Source organism: Saccopteryx leptura, chromosome X, assembly GCF_036850995.1.
Source record: "Saccopteryx leptura isolate mSacLep1 chromosome X, mSacLep1_pri_phased_curated, whole genome shotgun sequence".
Classification (NCBI taxonomy): Eukaryota; Metazoa; Chordata; class Mammalia; order Chiroptera; family Emballonuridae; genus Saccopteryx; species Saccopteryx leptura.
In genome coordinates, this window is record NC_089516.1 from 34,506,422 (window position 1) to 34,525,560 (window position 19,139).

The 19,139-nt window shown below is 45.3% G+C and overlaps 1 non-coding gene across 1 annotated transcript; it reads left to right on the plus strand.

Moving 5' to 3' along the window:
- The first annotated feature begins 8,753 nt into the window (after positions 1-8,753).
- TRNAT-GGU (transfer RNA threonine (anticodon GGU)) lies at positions 8,754-8,829 on the plus strand. The gene has a single exon. It is a non-coding gene; the product is annotated as a tRNA-Thr (tRNA).
- Positions 8,830-19,139: the final 10,310 nt, after the last annotated feature.

Below are 19,139 nucleotides of genomic sequence, written 5' to 3' on the forward strand. Positions count from 1 at the left end.
CCCGGGGAAAGAAGGGGGAGGGAGGGAGGGAGGGAGGGAGGGAACTCAGTTGTAAGCTGATGGGGGGAGGGGGGAGAGGGAGGGGGTGGGGGGGAGAGCGCAATACCTCATGCAGGGGGCTGTGGGAAGAAGCAGAGCTGGGGACCCCTCCAGGGCGGCCAGTGGGAGAGACCTGCCCTGCCCACTTGAAACATCCTCGGGAACCCTATTAAATGTGCCTACGGGCCGGCCAGATCCACAGGCCTGGCCCTCGCTGCTTTGGGGCAGAACCATGCTCCAGAAACTGCCTCTTCTGCGACTGTTACTTTTTTCTTTGGTGGGAGTTCCCATTCAAAAGGGACCATTCCAGGTGGCTGCCTGTGCCCAGGCCCAGGCCTGTGTGCTCTGCCAGCTCAGTTGGGCCCTGGCCTTCCCTGTGGTTTCCCCCTTCAGGAAGGGTGTGTGCCTGTCCCAGCCACCTCATTTGCCACAGGGACCTGCTCCCAGTCCCATCCCTGTCCCCAAATGGCTGCCTGTGGGGAGGGTTCACCACTACCACCAGTGCAATCACCTCCCTGCTCCCCTGCCACGGGCTCCCTAGGGGGTGTGCGCTCAGAGGTGCACTGGCCACCCGGTGTCCATGGGGACAGCGCCTCTCTGGGTGGCTTCTAGCTGGGCAGTGCCATTGGGGTGAGTGCTGGCCTGAGAGCTGTTGGGAAGGTTCCCAACCGCACGTCTGGCGCCCTATTTATCCACTTGACATTTGAAAAGATGCTTGTTTCCCCTCTTTTCCAGATGTCTTGATGGGATCACTGAGGCTCTTTGTGATGGGGTGGTCATACTGCCGCCGGAGGAGATGGGGGTCTCACAGCAAGAGCTGGGGGTTGGGGAGGGAAAGAAGAAGGCCTGAATTTTGATGCTGCGGGTCTCACACAGCCACACACACAGACAGACACGGTCATTCATTGCAGCACACACCCCTCATGGGCGGTGGGCGGTGGGCGGGGCACTTACACATGGGCCCTAGCCTGCTTACGCACTGGGCCAGTGACCATCTCGCCCTTGGGAACCCACCCCACGGTTGCTTTCTTGAATTGTTCCTGAATAAATGGTTTATGTAAGACACAGAACTGGGGGAAGCTGCTTCCTGAACACCTTGGAGGGTTTGCGGGAAGGTGGGGAAGGAGGGCGGGCTAGGAAGGGGAAGATGTACTAGGCTGGTCGGGGACTCCAGCACCACCCACTGCCATGTCATTTCCCATCTGGTGCCTGCACTGCCTGGCGGCTCAACCTCTGGCCAGGCCCCCCATTTCCTCATGACCCACTGAGTCCCTCTCTGCCACACACAGCTAATGACTGGGATGAAGCAGTGGCTCAAAGAGGTCTATCACTTGGAGCCAACGTCCCAGAGGAGAAGGGAAGACACTAAACTACAGACCCCATGAAGCAGTAAACAACACTGGGTGTCTGGAGTGGCAGAGAGATCGGGGGGGCAGGAACCCATACAGTTTGGCAGCTATACCCCAAGACTTGACCAGGAGTCGGACCCAAGCCTCAGTGTGAGGTGATGGGAGCCACAGAAGGACCTGAGCTGGGGGGGGGGGGACACAAGCAGATTCACATGCCCAGCACGTGTCCCTCGTGCTGACAAAGTATGGAATTTGAGCGCAAAAGGCCCAGGCTGGAGGCAAGGAGAGCCTGCAGATGCCACTAAGCCACCTGAAGTGACATGAGGCTTGCTCCTCCCTGGCCTCCCAGCCTCAGCTCGGAACACCTCCAGTGCCCTCTGCACACCATAGCAGGGTGGTCTTTCTAAAGTCAGAATTCTCAACCACGGAGACATGGCAGGAAGTAGAAGGAAGCTGGAGGGTGGGTGAGGACAAGTGCGGTATGAGAACGGAGCAGCGACTTTATGAACAATGTAGACAGCATGTCTAGGGAATCTCCCGGGTCCAGAACCCCTAAAACATAGGGTGAAGTCCAAAAACATGTTGGAATGAATGGCTGAGCTGGTATGAAAATAAGAGAAAGCCTTCAAGGTCAGAAACTATGAGGATACTTGTGTCAAGAGGGGTGAGCAAGCTCAGGGCTGGCATCTGTCCACAAGGAATCTACGGCCAGGAGCCAGGGCCCAGAGCCACCCCCTCCTCCTTGGACACCTTTCTGTGGCTTTCCAGACACAATCCATGGGTCCCCCTATAAAACCTGTACTCTTGAAAGGCAATGCTCTTGACAGGTGTGGTTGGCAGAATACTGGCCCCCTAAAGATGGCCATATTTTAATTCTGGGGCCCTGTGAATATAGTACCTTTCATGGCAAAAAGGACTTCACAGATGTGATTAAGTCAAAGATCTTGAGATGGAGAGACTGTCCTAGATTATCTGAGTGGGCCCTAAATACCATCACGTGTATCTTCCTAAAGGAAAAAAGGAGGCAGGAGAATGAGAGAAGGTGTAATGGTGGAAACATGGGTCAGAGCCAGAGAAACTGCTGGTTTTGAAGATGAATGAAGGCACCACAAGCCAAGGAATGTGGGCGACTTCTAGAAGCTGGACAAAGTACCTCAAAAAATGCAGCCCTGCTGACACCTCAATTTTAACCATTTTGAATTTCCATAACTATAATACATTTGTGTTGTCTTAAGCCACGAAGTTTGTGATAATTTGATACAGCAGCAACAGAAAATTAACACAATTGGTGACCTAGAAAAAAATACCCCACCAAAAGAGGTGAGGATGTTTGCATAACCTGACCTTGAGTCTGGGTGGAAGTGAAAGAAAAAAGGAAAATGTTGACCCTGAGAATTTAGAGCCACAAGCTGAAATTTTAGTTTACAGTGGTCTAAAGCACAGGATAGTGGATGCGCCAGAATTTCTTTCTCACAGGGACTTAGGGAGAGCGATCCGGTTGGGGGACAACTACATTTATCTCGAAGCTGCATCTGATTAGCTTGCACACAGATTTTACTTAGACTGTGACAGTCCAATAAAAATAGAAACATTTAAAAATACATTTTTTAAAAGTTCTAAATGAAGTGGTCCAGAGGGAGTATTGCCCAAGAGTGCCTGGCATAAGCAAGCACAAATCCTCTGTGTAGGGATGTACTTTAAATACAGGGCTCAAACAATTCCTACAGAAAAAAATTAAATACATAACGAAAAAAAAAATCATGACATGTACAAGGAAACAAGCCACCATGCATGACAGAAACATATAAATGTAAGTATAAATCCTGCAAAAATAGCAGATTTTGAAATTATATGACACAAATATAAAGTATGATTAATATATTTAGGGAAACAAAACAAAGTAGCAAAAGCATAACAACAGAACAAGAGACTATAAAATGACCTTGTACTCTTGAAAGATGACCAAATAAAATTTCTAGAAATTAAAAATATAATAATTAAGCTCTGGCCGGATAGCTCGGTTGGTTACAGCATCGTCTGGAAGCACAGAGGTTGCCAGTTCGGTCCCCAGTCAGGACACATACAGGAGCAGATCAATGTTCCAATTTCTCTCTCTCCCCTCTTTCTCTCTCTCTAAAATCAATAAAATAAACATTAAAAAATAATAATTAAAATTAGAAATTCAAAATATGGGTTAAACAACATGTTAAACATAGATGAACAGAGAAATTAGTAAACTGGAAGATGGATTTAAAGAAATTTTTCAGAATGCAGAACAGAGATAGAATGAAATCACAAAAATATTTAGTTGAATTTCTAGGCCCTGGCCGGTTGGCTCAGCGGTAGAGCATCCGCCTGGCGTGCGGGGGGGTTCGATTCCCGGCCAGGGCACATAGGAGAAGCGCCCATTTGCTTCTCCACCCCCACTCCTTCCTCTCTGTCTCTCTCTTCCCCTCCCGCAGCCAGGGCTCCATTGGAGCAAAGATGGCCCGGGCGCTGGGGATGGCTCCTTGGCCTCTGCCCCAGGCGCTGGAGTGGCTCTGGTCGCGGCAGAGCGATGCCCCCGGAGGGGCAGAGCATCGCGTCGCCCCTGGTGGGCGTGCCGGGTGGATCCCAGTCGGGTGCATGCGGGAGTCTGTCTGACTGTCTCTCCCCATTTCTGGCTTCAGAAAAATACAAAAATAAATAAAGAAATAAAGAATTTCTAGAAGAAAAAGTTAAAGAGAATAGAGACTCTGCAATAGTAAAAAAGACAATGGCTGAGAATTTTCCAAAACTGATAAATGCTAAGTATCCCCCAGTGTCCATTTTCCCCTTCTTCCTTTTAGAAATAAAATCCCAAGAAATTAATAGTGCACCTGGCTCCCCAGCTAGAAACTTTATTTCACATCCCCCCTTATGGCTAATTATGGCCATGTTCTTACCTGTTGTTTACTTTTTTCCACTAGAGCACCTACCATATTAATCATATTTTTTGTTTGCTTTCTTGTTCGTTTGTTTGTTTGTTTAGCAAGAGGTGGACAGACAGAAAGGGAGAGAGATAAGAAGCACCAACTTGTAGTTGCGGCATCTTAGTTGTTCATTGATTGTTTCTCATACATGCCTTGATCAGGGGGGCTCCAGCCAAGCCAGTGACCTTGGGCTTCAAGCCAGCAACTATGGGGTTATGTTTATGATCCCATGTTCAAGCCAGCGACCCCACACTCAAGCCAGAGACCTCGGGGTTTCGAATCTAGATCTTCAGCATCCCAGGCTGATGCTCTATCCACTGTACCACTGCCTAGTCAGGCTTAATCATAGTATTTTTAATTGCTGATATAATAATTCTAGTATCCCTGCCATATCTGAGTCTGTTGTTGATGCTTGCTCTGTCTCTTCAAACTGCTTTTTTGTTTGTCTTTTTCTTTCCTTTTTTCTTTCTTTTCTTTTATTTTCTTTATTTTTTATTTTTATTTTCTTTGCCTTCAGTATGCCTTGTACTCTTTTGTTGAAAGCCAGACATGATGAGCTGGATAAAAAGGCCTGTGCTAAATAGGTCTTTCGTAATGTGGTAGTGACGTATGACAGGAGAGGAAGCATTCTATAGACCTATGATTAGATCTCAGTCTTTCAGTGAGCTTGTGACTCTGTACTATGAACTTCACAATGCTTCTCGGTTTCTGTCCCCTCCTAAGGAGGGATAAGATGACTAGAGGGGGCTAGAGGAGGGTATTTCCTTTTTCCTAGATCTGTCAGACTCTGATAAAACCTCAGTAGGTCAGGCTCTGAGATAACAGTTTGTCTTGAAGGTGGGCCTTGTTAAGAAGAACAAAGTGTTCTGATGTGTTTCAAAATATCTACTTTCCCCCTCTCCCTGCCAGAATCATTAGAAGATTTTTCTCCAATCTTTGCTGTGAGAAACTGGTAGGGCTCCTGGAGGTAAAACTCACAAAAGTGTGAAAGCCTCCCTAAGACTGCCCACCTCCTGGAGTTTTTAGCTCTCAGACTTGTCCACTACCAGCCTCAATCAACTCACCAATTACAGTTCAGGTCTTCCTGCCCCAGCACTGTTCTCAGTTGTGGCTTTTTGCTCTGAAAAACTGTGATTCTCAGCCTGACCTGTGGTGGCGCAGTGGATAAAGCGTCGACCTGGAAATGCTGAGGTCGCCAGTTCGAAACCCTGGGCTTGCCTAGTCAAGGCACATATGGGAGTTGATGCTTCCAGCTCCTCCCCCCTTCTCTCTCTCCGTCTCTCTCTCTCTCCTCTCTCCCTCTTCCTTTCTCTCTCCTCTCTAAAATGAATAAATAAAATTAAATTAAATTTAAAAAAAAACTGTGATTCTCTGATTTGCCTCTCTGTTTCTCCAGCTTGGGGGCAGCAATTTGCCCTGTGACCTCAATTTTCTGATGGATCTAAGAAGAGTTGTTGATTTTTCAGGGTTTTTTTCAGCTTTTTACTTGTCATTACCATGAAATAATGACTTCCAAGCTCCTTAGATACCAGACCAGAAACAGGAACTCCTCTGGTTCGGTTCTGATTGGCTGATCTTTATCATTATGGGTTACATTTTTATGCTTGTACCTCACTCAGAAAGTCTGGGAGGTGGAGTTCACCAATATGTGTCCCTTCTTTCAAACACCACAGGGTCTTCACTGACTGTTGTCCACCATCTAAAAACAGTTGATTCATATATTTTGCCAAGTTTTCCAGTTGTGTACGATGAGAAAATAATTCTGGATGCTGGTATTCCCTCATATTCGTATCAGTATTGAATAACTTTAAAGTTTCATAAGATAAATGTACATCCTAAACTTTCTAAATTAATGCCTATAGAGTGTACTACTCTCAAACTAGTAGATAAAAAATATCAAATAATGAGAAAAAAATCTCAATAAAAAAAAGTCAAAAGAAGAAAAAGAAGAAATGGAAAGGCTGGAATAAGTGGAAAGTATAAGATTTTAGAAATTAAACCAAATATCATTAAGCAAAATAAATAGACTAAATTCTCCAGTTAAAGACAGGAATTTTTTAAAAATCCAGATATAGGCCCTGACTGGTAAGCTCTGTTGGTTAAGAGTGTTGTCCTTAAATGACAAGGTTGCAGATTTGATCTCCAGTCAGGGCACATACAGGAACAGCTCGATGTTCTTGTCTTTCTCTTTCCCAGCCTCCCTCTCAAAACAAAACAAACCAAAACAAAAAACAGATTGAAGTGGCAAGATTTCCAGCTATGGCCAAGGGAGTATTAACAGAAACAGCCTTTATGATCTGGAAATAAACCAAAAGTATTTAATAAACTAAGAAGCTGCCCTTTCGGGATTTGTGTCATTCTGGCCTAAGGTTACTCCCATTCTTCTTAGCTTGATTGGCATGGAGATTCTGCCCAAGCAAGGCAGCCCATACGAATCAGCAGCTTCTCTGCCTAGGCTTGAAGGGGGCTAACTCAATTTGAAGTTTTAGGCAATACCCACACCCAGAAGCATTATCAATGGAAGTGACATTTCAGAAACATACCAGCAGGGAAAGAACAAAAGTGTGATTAGGGCAAGTCTACTCCTGGCTAACCAGAAAATGGAGAGGTCCCAAGCTATTCACACTCTCCTGGATTACCCTGAGGCTATGCACATGTATATAGTAGATTCAAAAAGGCCCAGTGGAAAGCAAACCCAGACCAGACTTTAAAATAACTTAAACAAAAACATGGGTTGGGATGTCAGAGTAATGGCGGCGTAAGAAACACTCCTGATCTCTTCCCTTGAAATTTCAACAGATTGAACAACTATAACGCAGCAAAGGAACTTCAGCTGGGCTCGCAAGCGTGCCTGAGAGATCCACGCACTGAGTGAACTAAAGGTGGGATGGGGTGTAAAGGGAGGTGGAAGATAAAACGCAGTCACAGTAGGCTTTGGAGAAGAGAGCAGAGGAGAGGAGAGGAGAGGAGAGGAGAGGAGAGGAGAGGAGAGGAGAGGAGAGGAGAGGAGAGGAGAGGAGAGGAGAGGAGACAAACCTGGAGTGACTGGGTTTTTTCTCTTTGCTGAACTACAGGGAGGAAGGAAACTCAGGCTCTCTGGATTTGTCTGAGGGGTACAGAGAGGGAAACTCAGAGTGACTGTGTCTTCTTCTGCCAGGAGGAGTGGTGACATAGAGGGGCAGAGGGGGACATAAACCAAAGCGGCCAGAGCATGGGGTCACAGCCAGTGTTCCCGTGGTCTGCCTATGGCCCACACTTGGCAGAGACAGTGAAAGCTAAAGTGCGCTTCCCAGCCTCCCAGATCTCACCTCCCTCAACTTGCAGCTGGAAAGTGGCAGAGACAAACCCCCCAGCTAGGGCTCCAGAGCCACTGTCTCCCTTGAAGAGCAGAGGTGCTCCACGTTTGGTCCCCAGGTCTGTTGAGACATGGAAAGGGGTGCCCAGAAGCCTGAGATTGCCATTGTCAGAGCCATAAAGCCAGAAAGCTGAAGCAGTAAAGCCAAAGCCATAAGGCCAAAGCCTAAAGCCCTCACAACACGCCCCACCCACCAACACAACTGCAGCACCGCCTACATCATTGCGACAGCAACATCTCAGCGAGGACAGCCCAGGGACTTCACAGAGCTAAATGTTGTAATACAGCGACACCTACTAGAAAAAAATGAAATTTATTTTTCCTTTCTTTTCCCCCTTTTTTCTTTTTTTCCTTCTTATTTTTTTCTTATTCATTTTTGAATTTCACTTTTTTCTAGTTTTCTATTATATTCTTATTTTTTTATGTTTTGTTTTTTATTTTTTTCTTTGCTTTTGATCTTTTTTCTTGTGGTTTTCCTCTTTGTCATAATTTTCTAAACTTTTATATTTTTATTCTATATTTTTTTTAATTTTCAATTTTTTAGTTGTTTTTTTGTTAGGGTTTCTTAACAATACCACTCTCAAATGCCATCAAGGAAGAAGAAATCAAATATCATGGCTACACAAAACAGAGATGTATTTCATAAAGAAAATGAAAAAACTCCAGAAAAAAATCTCAACCACATGTAAGTCTTAGAGTTAAATGATAGAGAATACAAAATTGAAGTTCTGAAAATATTTAACGAAATGTGAGAAGAAACCAATAGGCAACTTAATGAGCTCAGAAAATAAATTAATTAACAAAACAAATACCTCAATAAGGAAACTGAAACTTTAACAACAGAGATGAAGGACTCAATACATGAATTGACAACTGAGGTAGCAAGTTTAGCTAATAGAATAAACCAGATAGAGAAAAGAATCAGTGAAATTGAAGACAAACAATGAGAGATGTTACAGAGAGAAGAGGAGAGAGACAGCTGAATTTAAAAAAAAAACAGAGAGCTCTACAAACATTGTCTGACTTCATCAGAAAGAGCAATATAAGAATAATGGGTATGCCCTGGCCAGTTGGCTCAGTGGTAGAGCGTCTGCCTGGTGTGCAGGAGTCCCAGGTTCGATTCCTGGCCAGGGCACACAGGAGAAGCACCCATCTGCTTCTCCACTCCTCCCCCTCTCCTTCCTCTCTGTCTCTCTCTTCCCTTCCCGCAGCCAAGGCTCCACTGGAGCAAAGTTTGCCCGGGCACTGAGGATGGCTCTATGGCCTCTGCCTCAGGCTCTAGAATGGCTCTGATTGCGGCAGAGCGACGCCCCAAGATGGTCAGAGCATCGCCCTCTGGTGGGCATGCTGGATGGATCCCGGTCGGGCGCATGCAGGAGTCTGTCTGACTGCCTCCTCATTTCCAGCTTTGGAAAAATAAAAATTAAAATTAAAAAAAAGAATAATGGGTATATCAGAAGAAGAGAGGGATAAGGAAATGGAGAACCTATTCAAACAAATAATAGATGAGAATTTCCCAAGCCTATGGAAAGAGTTAGAACCTCAAATCCAAGAAGCAAATAGAACACCGAGTTACTACAACCCAAACAGACTTACTCCAAGGCACATCATAATAAACTTGTCAAGAATCAATGACAAAGAGAGAATCCTTAAGGTAGCTAGAGAAAAGAAAAACATAAGATATAAAGGAAAGCCTATTAGGTTATCATCAGACTTATCAACAGAAACTCTACAAGCCAGAAAAGAATGGACTCAAACATTCAAAGTACTGATATAGAAGAATTACCGGCCAAGAATTATACTATATCCATGAAAGTTACCCTTCAAATATGAAGAAGAAATAAAAACTTTTACAGATATACAGAAGCTGAGGGAATTTATCATTATAAAATACCTTCTGTAGGAAATAGTCGAGGGGGTTAATTGACCAGAAACAAAGAACAAAACAAATCAAAACTACAAGTAAAAGCTCCAACAAGGTCACAATAAAAACAAGGAGAATCTGTGACAACATAAAAGGGGAGAGGATAAAGATTGCAGTAGCAAAGGAAGATGGAGTGCATGAGCACTCATATGACAAAAGACTCTTGTATGTATGAACATTTTTTTCTTAACCTAATGGTAACCACACATGAAAAAGCCACTACTGAAACACACAGCTTTAAAAAGAAGAAACAGGGGAAAGAAGTATGGACTACCACCAAACAAAAACAACTGACAAAAACAAAAAAGAGAAGAACCAAACAAGGCACAGAGCTACCAGAAAACAAAACATAAAATGGCTACAGGAAGTCCTCAAGTATCAATAATTACCCTAAATGCAAATGGACTGAACTTACCAATAAAGAGGCACAGAATAGCAGATTGGATCAAAAAGCAAAACCCAACCATATGCTGTCTTCAAGAGACACATCTAGCCTGACCAGGTGGTGGTGCAGTGGATAGAGTGTCAGACTGGGATGCGGAGGACCCAGGTTCAAAACCCCGAGGTCACTGGTTTGAGCATGGGCTTACCAGTTTGAGTGCGGGGTCTCTGGCTTGAGCGTGGGATCATAGACATGAACTGGCTTGAGCCCAAGGTCGTTTGCTTGAGGGAGGCTATGGTTGTCTCAGTGGTAGAGTGTCAGCCTGGTGTGTGGAAGTCCTGGGTTCAATTCCCAGTCAGAACACACAAGTGACCATCTGCTTCTCCACCTCTCCCTCTCCCCTTCTCTTTCTCTCTTTCTCTTCCCCTCCTGTAGCCAGTGGTTCGACTGGTTCAAGCACATCAGTCCCAGGTGCTGAGGATGGCTCCATGGAGCCTCCATCTCAGGAGCTAAAAATAGCTCGTGCTTCCCAGATAGGCAGAGCATCGGCCCAGACAGGGGTCGCAGGTGGATCCTGGTCGGAGCGCATGCAGGAGTCTGTCTCTCTATCTCCCCTCTTTTCACTTGAAAAAGGAAAAAAAATAAAAGAAAGAATATCAGACATGTCCGAAGTTTTATGAGAAACATTTATCGGATTCAAGAAATTCAATGAACCACAAGTAAGGCAAACACAAAAGAGCTAGTTGTAGACACTTTCTGGTGATACTGCTGAAAGCCAAAGACATACAGTTTTGAAAACAATAGGAAAAAATGGCCCATGCAGAAGGGAACCACAATAAATTTAACAGTTAACTTCTCAACAATGGAGGCCTGCCTGACCAGGTGGTGGTGCAGTGGATAGAGTGTCCCCCTGGGAGGCTGAGGACCCAGGTTTGAAACCTCAAGGTTGCTGGCTTGAGCATGGGCTCACTGGCTTGAGCATGGGATGATAGACATGACCCATGATCGCTAGCTTGAGCCCAAGATCGCTGGCTTGAGCAAGGGATCACTGGTTCAGCTGCAGCCCCCTGGTCAAAGCACGTATGAGAAAGCAATCAATGAACAACTAAGGTGCTGCAACTACGAGTTGATGCTTCTCATCTCTCTCTTTTCCTGTCTGTCCCTGTTTGTCTCTCTCTCTCTCTCTCTCTCAAATAAATAAATAAATAAAGGAGGCCAAAAGACAGGAGGATGACATAATCAAAGAACTGAAAGGAAAAAAATACTATTAATAAAATATTCTGTATCTAAAACTATCCTTTAAAATTTTAAGGCTTAAAGAAGACATTCCCAAATAAACAACAACTGAGAAAACTTGTTGCTAGTATGCTTCTTTGCAAGAAATACTAAACGAAGTCCATCAGGCTAACAACAGTTGGGTTCAGAGTCCAGAGTGCTTACCATTACACATGGGACCTACTACAACAGTTCGTAACTTGAATTCACAGAAGAAATGAAAAGCATCAAAAAAAAATCTCAATATGTGGGTCAATTTAAAAGTCTCCCCTGCCTGACCAGGCAGTGGTGCAGTGGATAGAGTGTTGGATTGGGACTCAGAGGACCCAGGTTTGAAACACGAGGTCACTGGCTTGAGCAAGGGGTCACTAGCTCAGGCTGTAGCACCCAGGTCAAGGCACATATGAGAAAGCAATCACTGAACAACTAAGGTGCAGCAACAAAGAATTGATACTTCTCATCTTTCTCCCTTCCTGTCTGTCTGTCCCTGTCTGTCCCTCTCTCTGTCTCTCTCTCTGCTCTCTGTCTCTCTCGTGAAAAAAAAAATAGTATCCCCTAATATCTTTTCCTCATTTCTTCTCTTAACCTGAAAGTAAAAGGACAGAAAAAATATACCATATAAACAGTAACCATAATAGAGCTGGAGTGATTATATTAATATCAGATAAAATAGACTCTAAGATAAAAGTTATTACCAGAGAAAAAAGAAACATTTCATCATGATGAAAGTGTCAATTCGTTAAGAAAACATAACAAGCCTGACCAGGCGGTGGCACAGTGGATAGAGCGTCGGACTGGGATGCGGAGGACCCAGGTTTGAGACCCCAAGGTTGCAAGCTTGAGTGCAGGCTCATCTGGTTTGAGTAAAGCTCACCAGCTTGGACCCAAGGTCGCTGGCTCGAGCAAGGGGTCACTCGCTCTGCTGTAGCCCCACGGTCAAGGCACATATGAGAAAGTAATCAATGAGCAACTAAGGTGTCACAACGAAAAACTGATGATTGCTGCTTCTCATCTCTCTCCGTTCCTGTCTGTCTGTCCCTATCTATCCCTCTCTCTGTCTCTAAAATAATAATAATAATAATAATAATAATAATAATAATGAAAACATAACAATTGTGAGCATACACACATCTAACAACACAGTTCCAAAATACATAGAGCAAAAACTGACAGAATTGAAAGGAGAGACAATTCAACTACAGTTGAAGTTTCAATACTCCACTTTCTTTTTTTTTCTTTTTTTTAATTTATTTAGATTTTATTTAGATTTTAGAGAAAAAAGAAGGAAGAGAGAGAAAGACAGAAACATCGATCTGCTCCTGTTTGTGCCCTGACCGGTGATTGAACCCACAACCTTTGCATATATGAGGATGACACTTTAACCTCTTGAGTTGTATAAATGTTCATGTACGTCCTCATGCCTCCTGACCATCCAGAGTATGATCGATTTATTTTCAAAATGTGTAAGGCAACAATTAAAAAAGGTAAATGTATGTTCTTCTTGTTTCCATAAATTAGTTATCAAACAAACATGATTTTAAGCTAATAAAGCTGTAACTGTAACTAATTCCATTTTTTTGAAAAAAAAATTTACTACTCAAAGGGTCAAGCAACTGAGCTATCTGGCCAGGGCAAAATACAGCACTTTCAATAATGATAAAACTAGAAAGAAAAGCAGCAACAACATAGAAAATCTGAACAACACTAACAACAAATTTGACATAACTGGAATCTATAAAACACTCCACTCAACAAATGCAAAATATTCTTTTCAAATACACATGGAACATCCTCCAAGATAGAACATAACCTAGGTCATAAAACAAATCTCAATACATCTCAAAGGATTGATATAATACAAAATCTGTTCTTTGACCACAACAGAATTAAATTAGAAAATTTTTAAAAAGAAAGAAAAACTCTAGGAAATTCCAAAATATTTGGAAATTGAACATGAAATTCCTAAATAACACAGAGGTCAAAGAAAAAAATCACAAGGGAAATTAGAAGATACTTGAAACAGAATGAAATAAAAACACAACATATTGAAATTGTGGGATGCAGCTAAAGCAATATTTAGAAAGAAAGAAATGTATATAGCTCTAAATGTCTATGATCCCATGCTCAAGTCAGCGACCCTGTGCTCAAGCCGGCGACCTTAGGGGTTTTGAACTTGGGTCCTCTGTGTCCCAGTCCAACGCTCTGTCCACTATATCACCGCCCGGTCAGGCAAGGCTTTCAGAGTTTTCCAACCCACGGTTGCCACGTGAAAAGTGAACTCCACCTTAATCAGTTCCAACAATCAACACGAAATGTCATTTGCACCCTAGTCTAGGCTGCAGGGAGGGCTACACTTGGGGCTGGTCAGTTAGTGCTGCACGTGTGTCCAGAGTTCCTCAGAATCTCTAGCCCAGGGCGATGAGGACTGGGGCTCTGAGGCTGACTTGAGAGCATTCATGTCTGAGCCCCAGCCAGGACAGAAGGCGCAGTCACATGCTCAAGTACATACTGTGGCCATGGACACTCGAGGTGCTGAGATACTGTTGGCCCCAGTCCAGCCTCCCACAGAAGGGCCACATAGTCCCAGCACCACTATTGGCAGGACCCACTGAGTGGCCCACACACACTCTGCACAGTGCCTGGAACATAGGACAGAGCATAAGCACTGGTCATCAGTTAGGGTCACCACTAACCAAAGAAACCCGGCCAGCTGCTCTTAGTGCAAAGGGACCCAAGGAATCTGCTCTTTCCCTAGAGGCAGCCACCCAAGCAGACTTGGAAGGTCAGAACAATGCAGTTCAGAGAGGATGAGTGCCAGTGTGCATACACAACAGAAACCCGACTCCCACAGCCCCAGGGAATGGGGTCCCACGCCAGGGTCCACATTCAATTCCAGAGCCAGGAAGATGGCCGCGGGTTGTGGTGGGCCTTGTGGTGGGCTGTGCAACATAGGAAGTGGCACCCTGAGTCAGGTGCCACCTTGCACCATCTTAGCACAGCATGTGGCCTCATCACAAAGTAGGGAGGACCTGGGCCATGTAACTGTGAGAGAACACATAAGAGGCACCATCAACAGGAGGTGGCCCTCCCTGCAAAAGCCACTTACAGAGTGTCCACGGCAGCATCTTTCACTGAGAGGTCACTTTGCTCCATTATCTGAACAATTTCACTTATAATAAATAAGAGGCATCAGGCCCCAGTTAAATGTCACACGTCCTCAAGAGCTATTTCCAACATTATCTCCTTCCTTATAGGAGGTTCTAAGTTAAGGTGACCCTGGATGCTATCCCTCTCACAGACAGCAAGAAGCTCATCTCAAGTGCAAAGTAACACAAAAGAAATAAAAAATGCTAATAAAATGTAAGAGAAGCGTATAATTCCTCTTTCTGTTTTCAAAATGAGGGATCTTTGCAAACAACCTGTGTTTTTGTTTCCCAAGCACAAAATTCTGTGACAACCTCTCGTGGGCAGGATGATTAAAAGCAGTGGCTGCAGCCTGACCGGGTGGTGGCGCAGTGGATAGAGCGTCGGACTGGGATGCAGAGGACCCAGGTTCGAGACCCTGAGGTTGTCATCTTGAGCGCGGGCTCATCTGGTTTGAGCAAAGCTCACCAGCTTGGATCCAAGGGCGCTGGCTTGAGCAAGGGGTCACTCAGTCTGCTGAAGGCCCGCGGTCAGGGCACATATGAGAAAGCAATCAGTGAACAACTAAGGTGTCGCAACAAAAAACTAATGATTGATGCTTCTCATCTCTCTCCATTCCTGTCTGTCTGTCCCTATCTATCCCTCTCACTGACTCTCTCTCTGTCTCTGTAAAAATAAATTAATTAATTAATTTTTTTTAAAAAGCACAGTGGCTGCATTTACAGGACAAACTGTTACCTGCGATGAGACCAAATGACAGAAGTGTCTGGACTCCCCTCTGCACGAGGCTCCTGAGGAAACCTCGACAGAAACAGTAACTCTAAAGCAGCCCGTGACATCAGGTGAGATGTGGTGAGAACACATCTCCTCCTGTGCTCAGGAGATGACAGAATGTGGTTCCTATAAAACCCCACCGTCTCAGGGGAGCAGAGGGCCCTTGCCCACTTCCTCAGGTGACAAAGGATCAGGTGGTGAGAGCCCTTCCTGTCTCGGGGTTCCACAGGGGCGTGTGCAGTGGAAGCCTTTCTATGGGTCTCCATATGCTGGAGCTTCAGGTCAGGGGACCCACGGAGGGGACTCTTGGGCCCTGAAGGTTGCTCCTGACTTAGGCTACCCCTTGACTGATTGCAACATTCTCTGAATAGCTCTTGAAGATTCATTTCCACGCCAAACACAGGGCACCTACATGTGTTTTCCATGAGCTTTAAATGTCTGTACCAGTAAAAAGAAAGGTCTCAAGTCAGTAGCCTAATGATCCACTTTAATAAACTACAAAAAGAAAAGGAAACTAAATCCAAAGCCAAAGGAGGTCAGATTAGTACAGAAATGAATGAAATAGAAAATAGGAAAACAATAGAGAACATCAATTCAAAAAAAAAAAATTGGTTCTTTGATTTACCTAGAATGATCAAGAAAAAAGGCAAACAAGATTAAGAATAAGGCCCTGGCCAGTTAGCTCAGTCAGTTAGAGCGTCATCCCCAGTCAGGTTCCATCCCCAGTCAGGGCACATAGGGAAGCAACCAATGAACGCACAACTAAGTGGAACAATAAATGAATGCCTCTCTTTCTCTCTCTCTCTCCCTTCCTCTCTCTGTCTCTCTAAAATCCATCAATAAATAATAAAATAAAATAAAAAGATTAAGAACGAAAAGGGGCCCTGGCCGGTTGGCTCAGCGGTAGAGCGTCGGCCTGGCGTGCAGGGGACCCGGGTTGGATTCCCGGCCAGGGCACATAGGGGAAGCGCCCATTTGCTTCTCCACCCCCACCCCCTCCTTCTTCTCTGTCTCTCTCTTCCCCTCCCGCAGCCAAGGCTCCATTGGAGCAAAGATGGCCCGGGCGCTGGGGATGGCTCCTTGGCCTCTGCCCCAGGCGCTAGAGTGGCTCTGGTCGCGACAGAGTGACGCCCTGGAAGGGGCAGAGCATCGCCCCCTGGTGGGCAGAGCGTAGCCCCTGGTGGGCGTGCCAGGTGGATCCCGGTCGGGCGCATACGGGAGTCTGTCTGACTGTCTCTCCCCGTTTCCAGCTTCAGAAAAATACAAAAAAAAAAAAAAAACCGAAAAGGGGAGCATCAGTCCAGCATGCAAAAGTCCCGAGGTTCGATCCCCAGTCAGGGCACACATGAAAAGCAACCATCTGCTTCTCTCCCCCTCCCTCTCCCTTTCTCTCCCTTTTCCCCTCTGGCAGCCAGTGCCTCTACTGGTTCAAGCGTCAGCCCTGGACACTGAGGATAGCTTGGTTGATTCAAGCACCAGCCCCAGACAGGGGGTTGCCAGGTGGGTCCTGGTCGGGGCACATGTGAGAGTCTGTCTCTCTATCTCCCCTCCTCTCACTTAAAAAAAAAAGAATGGAAAGGGATACGTAACTACTGACCTACAGAAACTTAAGGGATTATAAGGCAGTTTTGAACAACGTTATGCCAACAAATTAGACAATTCAGATGAAATAGACAAATTCCTCGAAAGACACAAATAGCCAAAACTGACTTTAAAATAGAAAATTTGAATAGACCTGTAACAAGCAAATAAACTGAATTAGGGATTGGAAATCTTACCACAAAGAAAACCCAAGCCCAGAAGTCTTCACTGGTGGATTCTACCAAATAACACAACTGAAAACATTTGTCCACACAAAAACTTGAACAGAAATAATCATAGCAGCATGATTCACAATTGCCAAAAGGTGAAAAGAACCCACATGTCCATCAATGGATGCATAGACAGACAAAACGTGGTCTTTCCGTACAATGGGACATCATTTGGCTATAAAAAGGAATGAAGTATTGGCACATGCTATAATATGGATGAAAACATTAGGTAAAGCAGTGGTCCCCAACCTTTTTTGGGCCATGGACTGGTTTAATGTCAAAAAATATTTTCACGGTCCGGCCTTTAGGGTGGGACAGATAAATGTATCACGTGACCGAGACAAGCGTCAAGAGTGAGTCTTAGACGGATGTAACAGAAAGAATCTGGTCATTTTTAAAAAATAAAACATCGTTCAGACTTAAATATAAATAAAACGGAAATAATGTAAGTTATTTATTCTTTCTCTGCGGACCGATACCAAATGGCCCACGGACCGGTACCGGTCCGCGGCCCCGGGGGTTGGGGACCACTGATGTAAAGTATAAGAAACCAGACACAAAGGGCCACATAGTTTATGATTCCATTTATGTGCAACATCAAAATAAGCAAACCCACAGAGACAGAAAGCAGATTAGTGATTGCCAGAGGCTGGGGGCGGGGCGGGGCGGGGCAGGGAAATGTGGAGTGACCACTAATTGGGTCCAGGGGTTACCTTTGGAGTGAGGAAAACATTCTGTAATTATATTGTGGTGATAACTGCATAACTTTGGAGATATACTAAAAAACAATAAATTATACTTTTTAAAGGGTGAATTATAACTCAATAAAAAAAATGTTTTAAGTTTGAAAGGGAAAGGATTAAACAATATATACCAGGCAAATAAATGTCAACCAAAAGAAAGACAGTTGCCATGTTGCAATCAAAGTAGACAAAAAGGCAAAAGCATTACCAGTACTAATGCATGTCACTACATTTTGATCCAATATATCAATTCCAAGCTCATCTGCGCTTAATAACCTCACTTGAAAATGCAACCTCACTGGAAAATGCATAAATCAATAGTTGAGAGAACTACAAGGATAAACTCAGAGAAGCAATGAGGCCTCTACTGGCGTATAATGTGAGGGAGGCTTTGGCTCCTCGGCATGAGGGGAACTACCGAACTGGCCATGCAGCTCGGGGAGGGGGCCCGGGGATGAGGTATTTATATTTCTCAGAAAGAGACAGACAGGGTTGGGGAATACTGAAAAACTCTCTCTCTTTTTTTTTTTTTTTTGTATTTTTCTGAAGCTGGAAACGGGGAGAGACAGTCAGACAGACTCCCGCATGCACCCGACCAGGATCCACCCGGCACGCCCACCAGGGGGCGACGCTCTGCCCACCAGGGGGCGATGCTCTGCCCCTCCAGGGCGTCGATCTGCCGAGACCAGAGCCACTCTAGAGCCTGGGGCAGAGGCCAAGGAGCCATCCCCAGCGCCCGGGCCATCTTTGCTCCAATGGAGCCTTGGCTGCGGGAGGGGAAGAGAGAGAGAGGAAGGAGGGGGGAGGGGTGGAGAAGCAGATGGGCACCTCTCCTATGTGCCCTGGCCGGGAATCGAACCCGGGTCCCCCGCACGCCAGGCCGACGCTCTACCTCTGAGCCAACCGGCCAGGGCTGAAAAACTCTCTTAAAGCACAAATCTGAGCCTGTCACTGTGCTACCTGGAATCCTCCAGTGGCAGCGCAGGACCCTAGTTTACTTTCCGGGTTGATCTCTAGTGACTTCTCACAACAGGCCTCAATCAAAAGAACCGGGTTGTTTGTTATTTCCCGAACATTCCTTCTGAGAAGACAGGAATGGAAACAGCGGTGCCTGGACAAAGCTGGGGTTAGGCAGAGAACATGGCTGCCACATGCTCGCCAAATGACTGGCACGAAGATCTCAGTCTCCTCCACGTCCTGCATCGGCCTGCTTCCCTCCCGACTTCTGAGGCAGCGAGGTGGGGAGCACCCTCGACTTCCTTACCCCCTGTCCCCAGCTCAGTTCGCCATGATGGGTCTCAGTCTGCCCAGTCCCGCTTCAGCTGCCTTGGCATGGACTCTCTACTGCTCTTGCCTTGCCTTTCACATGACCCTCACCCCTGTGTACCTGCC